Here is an 8,863-nt window from a genome sequence, read left to right as displayed (position 1 = left end):
TTAGCAAGAGCATGGACTACAACCTTAAGTTCATTAAGATTATAGAAAAACAGAGCTTAGAAAATTTAAACACATTTGACATCCTGAGGTATCCCTGTATCTTTAACAATAAATGAAGTTTTTTTTAAAAAATCTTCAACAGTGTCAAATTACCCCCCTTTTAAAATTCTGTCCCTCCCTCATGTTATCTTTCAGTTAATCAGCGTCATGAAAATATAATCTATCTCTCGAATTTATAGTTCTCTCTCATCCTAGCAAAAGCAAGTCATCTAGTATTTTAAGTTCTTTTCAGGGGAGGTTAGTTCTTCTCCAAAATTAATGTGTTCAATGCTGAGCCATGTTGTAGCATCTCATTTAATTTTGGGTCTGTCAGTATAAACACCTCATTGTATCCTTTAGGGGGAAGTCCTTGCCAGTTTCAAACAAGTATGTGAATGTGACCCCATGAGGAAAGTGTTTCCATGGGTAGAGAAGATCGTCTGGAAAAATAAATAAGGAAAGGTTGAGGTACTTAGAGCGACTACAAGTTTCTTTTCTTAATCGTACTTAATTCATCTTACAAGTAAACTATATTTGCACAAGCGAAAGCGCACGTTTTATTTAAGTAGACCAATTTGCAAAGAGCCCTGTACATACATCTGTAACCTACTATAAACACGAACACACAGAGTCCTTTTAGACGTATTGTTTTTTTATATATTTTCATTTCATATCAAGGATTTCTACTGACGTCAATGGCAGTCTCGGGACTGGAATGAATCGTAAAGATTTAACAGGCAGTGGGTGAGAGGATTTTAGCTCATTCACTGGGGAAAAAATCCTGCATAAGTGATTTAACCAGGGAATCCTAACTTAGGAAATTTCACCATTTCAATCTCTATGAGTGGGATACACAGTATCAGTAATAAGAATAATTGAACGAGGCTTACGGTTGCGGACACTTGGATGTTTATGTTGGGTGGAAGCTTGTAATAAATTACTTCCTATCCCAACCTAATATAGCATATTTCCATTTCCAAATCGTCTTTCCCAGAACTTCCACAATTATGCAGGGAAATGAAAGTGAGGGCACACAAAAAATTCAGTTATAAACTCACATTTTTACTGACCCTTTAAAAATCAGTCTCCATTCTAACGGCCTTCCCATTATAAAACTAGCATCTTTCACTGTTCAGTCTGCCAACATTTTTTTCAGCGAGTTTCTCAGACTGTCAGATGTTAAAAGTATCCACGAGATGTTAGGCTATGACAATCACATTACATGTAGGATTTGTACTTTCATAATAGGGAGGGGGCTATCATAATATAACCATGCTAATCAAGAACATCTTAGCCATGGCTAGGTGGCTCAGCTGGTTGGAGTGTTTCATACACCAAAAGGTTGCAGGTTCGATTCCCGTCCCGGGCATGTATGGGAGACAATCGATCAATGTTTCTCTCTCACATGGATGTTTCTCTCTCTCTCTCCCTTCCTCTCCCTCTCAAAAAACAAAAAAAAAATCAATAAAAAACGTATCCTCAGGCAAGAAATTAAAATAATAATAATATCTTAGTCCTTTCGGGTTTAAGAATAGTCTTTTCTACATAATTTAATCTCTGGTAAGAAAAAATTAGATTTCCTCTCCCAACTACTTCAAAGTGTGTCTGGATGTGTGTCCCAGGGCAGGAGATCACCTCCTTGACCCAAACAGATCAGAGGAAGGGCCTCTGTTACCTGCGCCAAAAGCAAACTTAACACCGCTTATACTCTTTTCAGGGGGCGGAGGTACGGCCAGTGCAGTAGTTAATCGAACTTATTTGAAAACCTTCCCCGTTTCTGATCTGGAAAGCAATCCAATGTATTTCCCACTCTCACCATCAACACAGGTCCTATTTGAGTGTTCCGACAGGAAATCTGTATTAGCACCCACGCTTTCCAGTCATTCCAACAATGCACAGGAGTGCTTTTGTGTATGGGAGGCGAGTAGAGTCAAGTAATTTGTGTGCATTTTGGCTTCTAACACCTCTTGAAAAAGCTGGTCCAGAGCGGCTGTGAAGGTGTGCTTCTAGACTAGAAGCAGCGCCTGGTAAACTCACTGCAGCCACACTATCAGTTACCTTGGGAGCAGAAGGAAGGGATCTGCCTTTGAAATGGAGGTGGGTCTTGGGTGGAAGGGGGCTCCGTTTCCTTGTGTGGAATCCCCCGTGCACAGGGCTGCTGAAGGGCAAGCCTTCATCGCTCTTTCTGATTTTGTCTGAAAAATAGTATTTTCCCTGAAGTCCTGGGTGGGGATTAAGGCAACAAATCTCACAAGCCTGGGGTTCCAGACTCTTGCCCCTTTACCTCGAAGGCCGCTCCCCGCCCCCATTGAGTTGCACATCCGTTGCTTCACCACCAGCGTATTTGATCCCCGCGGAAGATGAATGGCTTTGACTAAGAAAATTAAACAATGGCACCGCTGACGTGTAGCATGGAGCAAAACCTCAGTGCGTGGCAGAATTGCCTCTCTTGTTCCTGCGTCTGAGACCAGGTCTGGCGCTCTTGGCCATCCACTCATATTTGCTGGAATTCTTTTAATCACTGGTGTTTCTTTTGCAGAGATCTGGAATTATAGTCATTTGTCTTTCATGGTTTTCTTTGCAGCAGGGGGCGGTGCTGAGTCTGAACGCTTCCCCAGACTCATGGGAAGATGTGGGAGGGTGTCTTGGTCCTGTCACTTTGTACCTCTTTAGATCTGGCACCCAGGGCTGTCATTCAGGATATTGGTTTTCTCACTTGCAAGGTGGAAACAGCAGTTGCCTTGCTTGGACTCTTAGGGTAGTTGAGAAGATGTAAAAACGTAATGTACTAGAAGCAACTTCAAAACTTTAACATGGACCAAATATGAAAAGAATGAGACTGATAAAAACTTATAGCAAACTTACTGCTGTTATACACTATTTCAAGATACATCATCTTACTTATTGAATAATCCGAGTCAAAAACAAAATGCAGGGAAATGTTACTAAGGTCCGTTCCAGTGTTTCAAGGAATATTATTCATTGGCACAGAGGCACTTACTTTTTAATGGGCACATAGTAATTCCGAGTGGCAACTGACACGATTCCATTTCAAAATTCTATCTTGTGTGCTCTGAGATACAACTTGAGTGAGGACCACATCCTCCAATCGCTTGCCACCAACTGGCATCATCTGCGAATACAACCGTTAAAGAGCTAACTTGTTCAACAACTAACAGAGTCTCTGAAGAGCAATGGGGGGGCTCACCACTCCTCACTCGCAGTACACACAGGTAGAATCACATTCTGTTCGGCTGCCAGGATATGTAGCAGGCAGCAAGCATCAGGGGCCACTGTTGGTGGCTCTTTGTGATGGTGGTCGGGTACCTGGAAGGGGCAGCACGCTCTCCACAATGGGCACCTTAGGTTAATCGTCAGTTGACTTAATGACCCTCCCACATGCAACCCAGCAATGAACTTGCTCACTAGACATTGCAAGGCTGATAATATGCAAATTCCCCAGACATCTGACAACTGAGGACATCACATTTCTCATGCCAGCATACTCAAAAGGCAAACCAGAGGTTTCCCAAATCCATCAGACAAGCCTCTGTAGTTATCTGAATAGCTGACTGGCATGGTATCACAGTGCTTGCATTCCAGTCACCTTTATTTTACTTAATAATGGTCCCAAAGCATTAGTGATGCTGGCGATCAGGATGTGCCAAAGAGAAGAGGGGGAGTACTGGTTACATAGGATCAGAAGGTCAACAATAGCCTAAGGCAGAGTCGCAATGCCCAAGTCATTCACCTCACTCCATCTCATAGCATAGGCGCTGTACCATCTCACATCATCACAAGAAGAGCGAGTACAACACAGTAAGCTATCTTGAGAGAGAGAGAGACCCTATCCACGTAACTTTTATTACAGTGTGTTGTTATAATGACTCTCTTTGATTATTATTGTTAATAATAAAATTGTTGTTAATCTCTTACTGGGCCTAATTTATAAATTAAACTTTATTATATGTATATTTATATAGAAAAAAAAGACAGTATATATAGGGTCTATCCACTGTTTCAGGCATCCACTGGGACCTTGGAATGTATCCATGGGGGTAAAGGGGACCCTGATAATTGGGATGTTTCAGAGGGGTACACAGGTAGAAAGGCCAGAGAAATATGAATCTATGCTTAGCATGAATAAATGGTTTCAGGCCTCTGATGAGGAACAGTTAGCATGTAAATTCCCAGAAATAGTTTGAACTGATTTATGTCTGCCATAGCGTACTGAGGGGAGAGGAAGTGAGAAGAGCTGCCAACCCCAAAATGTCTCACCTAAATACTGGTGACATGGTAAATGCTTTTCCTGGTATTTTTCTAGAACCCCAAAGAATCTATTTGAATAGAAAAATAATAGAAGAGCATGACTTACACCTGTGGTTTGGTGGTTTGGAGGTTGGATAGACCATCCCTTTCCATACAAGCAATTTAGGTTAAAAGGCATTTAAGCAGCTGCAAGCTGCGCTCTGGATTCTGTGGCTCTGGGGTTCACTCGCTAATCGTTTATTTATAGCGTATCTCCTCCAGATAGCCTTCTGTCAGTCCTGTTGTGAAAGCAGTCCATTCTGACCGTATTTTTAGGGGAAATAAAATACGGATTCAGGAGGCTCTTAAACAAATGTCATTGCTAAGACTTATTAAAGCAAGACAAAGACAAGCAACTGAGGCAAAATCCAAGATTTCAATATGGACAAGATAAATTTAGAGAGAATAATTTAGAGAGAATCAGGTAGTACCGAGACCAGTAGCATTTAATCAAGCCATTGAATAACCTGGGTAAATTCCAATTTAAAAATGGAAGTGAAGTAAGTTAGGGAGTTAGCTTTAATTCTGGGCCTTCACATCACAAGGTCAACCCACCTGAAGAGCAGGCACTTGGCATCTCAGTCTCCATGATGACGGTCCTCATGAGCTCGTTTCCAGGGAGTGTCAGGGGAATCATTACTTTGCAAATCAAAAATCTCTGTCATTAGGGAGCATCAGACCAGTAGGAGGGCATCTCAATATTCTTGAAATGAGCTCGCTGTTTCTACAAGGAACCAATCACTTCTAACTCTGAAATTTTTGAGAAGTGATACAGGTATGCAGAGTTAATCAATGAACCATTTTGTGGAGTAACCTGTACCAGAATCCACAGATTCTGTAATGATTAAAGCAGATTTCATATTTTAGATAATTTAATAAATGAGTCTTGGAATGCCACTGCAAAATAAATAATTGAGTAGCTAACCTTAGAACGGAGATTTTTATTTTTAATGGATTCATTTTATTTCTTTAGTATATTCATAAGTTAGAAGACCTTCAAAGATTTATTTCTGAAGGTTAATTGTTCAACCCATGACATGAATGGAAGGCATTTACAGGGACAATGCAAAATAAATAAATCGGTAATCCACTGTTTCAGGATCAGGACAAGGAAAAAGTCACAACTGATGAGAAAGTGGGGATCTGATGATCAGAGACTAACAAGTTAGTACCATTTAGTTAAAGTTGGAGCCTTGGAAATTCTAAAAGTGTGTGATTCCTTATATGCCCACCGATTCAGGGTTAAAGTAATAAAGAAGAACCCTTGATCCTTGCTATGGTATAAATTAGTAGTTGGTCCTTAACCTGGTTGAACATTATGGACAGAGATTGAAAATGATATCTGACATCATCTCATCTCCCAATATTGAACAACCATTGACATTAGAAAAGATGTTTCCATTTCAAAGAAAGGGACTAAATTGAAGGATAAGAGCAAATTGTATAAAATGTTAGATTTGCCCTTTCACAAAGATTCAGGATGAGATTGCATTTCCTGGACTAGAGATAACAGTCATGGAAAGACGTGCCGAGGTGGAAGACATCTCCCGGAAAGTGGGAAAGGCACTAATAGCTCAGTTAAAATAAAAAGGATGGAGCTGCAGAGAAATTAAGCAAAAAGAAGCTAAGGACACCCTCTTCAGAATTGAAAAAGAAGGAATAAATGAAAATTGAAGAATAAAGATAAGGAAAAGTGAAAAGCATGCAAAGCAAAGCAATATACAGAGAAAACATAAAGAAAAAAAGAAAACAGATCTCTAAGCTTAAAATGAATGCATTAAAGAGTCACAGCAAATTCTAAGAAAAGATCATGAAAAGCTACAGAAAAACAAATCTTTAATTTTAAAGCTAAATGGGGAAAATCCTTGAAGCAAACAGGTTTGTGGCTTAAACTATTGCTTAGGTATAATGGAAACATTTAAGATTTTCAGAACTACAAGAGCTCAGCATATATGGCACCCAATTACCCTTCCTGAATGAAACACTCTAGACAATTGAACAATAAATAAAAATAAGTAATCTAATGCTTACATATGATAGAAAAGAAATGATGATCAACAATGACACTGCTAAAATACAGTAGTACAAGTAATCATCAATGTCATTATGACACATCAAGAAAATGTACAAGTAATTAATTATCCAAAGAACATGCAACATGGGAATGTTTTTAGTGCAAAAAAAAGAAAGGAAAGAGCTTACTAGAATACATATATATATATATATATACACACACACACACACACACACACACACACACACACACATACACACACACTAGAGGGCTGGTACACGAAATTTGTGCATGGGCAGGGTCCCTAGGCCTGGCCGGTAATCAGGGCCAACTGGGGCCTTCCAGCTGGGGCCTCCCTTCTCTGACTGCCGGTTGCAGGCCAGGGCCTCCTTTCATTCCATGCCATCCCTGGGTGGTCAGCGCATGTCATAGACAGCAATTGGTCTCCTGGTCAAACTCCCGTGGGGACAATTTGCATATTAGGCATATATATATATATATATATATTAGAAGCCTAGTGCACAGAATTGAGTGTGAGCCACGAGCCACCCCGCCCCGCCACTGGGAGCCGCGAGCCGCCTGCCATGAGCCATGAGCTGCCCTGCCACAGGCTGTGAGAGCTGCCCTGCCCTGCCCTGCCGCACCACTCAAGCCACCCGGCCCCGCCCCACTGTGCCATGCAAGCCGCTGCTTACAGGCCAGGAATGGGGAGGGAGGGACTGAGAGGTGCTCAGTGCACTGCATGGTGACCGGTTGTTTGGTCGTCCTAGTCATCAGGGACACTAGCTTTTTATATAGATAGATATATTTTTTCACATGATAGAAAATATAAACGATTTTATCCTCATTAAGTATAGAGAGATAAATGAATATTACACTGTATTTACCTGAATATTTGGTTACAAACAGCAACATCCAGCTCTGGTTAACATAAGTGAACAAGGGAGTTACTGCCAGCGTTTTAGGTAGCTCTCCTAATTGACAGGGAGGTCATAGGAAAAGATTCAGGTAGAGACCAAGAGAGGAAAATCGTAGCCAATATCATGACACTGAGACAGGATTTGTATGCTTTTACCACAACCATCATCCCTGCATTTGCCAGCTTGGTTGGCATCACTGCTCCTAAAACATGACCAGCTGTGGGGTCTTAATTGCCCCTTAACCACTGGGAATAAACTCTCCCTGAAAATACACCGTGAGAGAGTGATCAAATGTGCCAAGTCTTCAGTAGGGACATCTAACCCCCTCGCCTAAGGACATTCACTCACCCCGTAGCTGCCGGGAGGACTCAGCTACCATTCTCTTAACCCTGCCTCTACCGTGACTGGGATGTCCTGTCCATAATTAGCAAAGAGTGAAAGGACAGTCGCCCACACCAGGAAAACACATACACAAATATACATTTACTTCCTCACATTTTAATGGACTGTGAATTGGAGCCCTTTGCTAGAAAAACGGGAAAGCCTTGGACTAGGTAATCATATATATGAAAATGAAATGTGATCTTTATTATGAAAGGGATATATATACACATATTTCAAGGCTTCAGAGCAGCAAAAAAAGGCAACTGTTCCAGGCACGATGTTTAAAGTCAGAATGAGATCTCTCATTTTCTCTCCAGCACATCCTAGGACGCTAGGCTAGGACCACAGTCACACCTCCATTTGGCGTGAAGACGAAATGTGGTAGAGCAGAAATGAATGCTTATGTCCTTAATATAATGAGGCTTCAGATTCAGGTTAACCTAAAATGACTGTTTTCCCAGTGAATTTTACCTAAATGTCAAAAGTTGCGTGCCAGGACTAGCTCAACATATTTTCATTGCCACCCTGATTTGGCCCAGAGACAAGAACATAACTTATAGAGGTTCCAGTTGCAGTAAACTCACAGTGGATCGCTTTTATTTTTACAAGGATTTCCCTGCCAAGTCCTAAAACATGGAAACTTATATTAGCAAGCGTGCGCCGGCACACTGGGCAAGTCGGTTTGGGTCCTCCTTGACTCCTGCTTCTCCACTTTTGGAAATTAAAAAATGGCCAAGCTTTTCAACGGTTCAAAATATTATTTTTATTCCTTTGCTAAATCTTCACATTCGGGATGTCAAGATCATATTCCTCTAATTCCCTTTTCTATTATGTAGATGATTTTACAGCCCCATTACACCTTTTCTTCTCTAAGTCAGTGAGCAACCTCGGGGAATCTCATTTCCAGGATGTATCTATTCTTTTCAAATGTCGATTTTCATCCTGAGGCCAAACACCGGGGGAAAAATGTCTTCAGAGTGGAGAATTTTCATGTTTTTGATCATTGTCAAAACTTATAAAAATTATTTCAACTCATGCTAGGACCATGGACCCAGCCTTCTTACCTAAATGTGCGATGTTTCAGAAAGGAGGCTGAATACCGGGTATTCCTTGGTCAACAAGTACTTACTGTATTTATCTCTGTGTGAGGCATACCTCTGGGCACTGAAAACACAATAAGTCAAACTCCTGCCCATTC

The sequence above is a fragment of the Myotis myotis genome, unplaced genomic scaffold (assembly GCF_014108235.1).
Source record: "Myotis myotis isolate mMyoMyo1 unplaced genomic scaffold, mMyoMyo1.p scaffold_m19_p_17, whole genome shotgun sequence".
NCBI classification, from domain to species: Eukaryota; Metazoa; Chordata; class Mammalia; order Chiroptera; family Vespertilionidae; genus Myotis; species Myotis myotis.
This window is presented reverse-complemented; position numbering follows the sequence as displayed.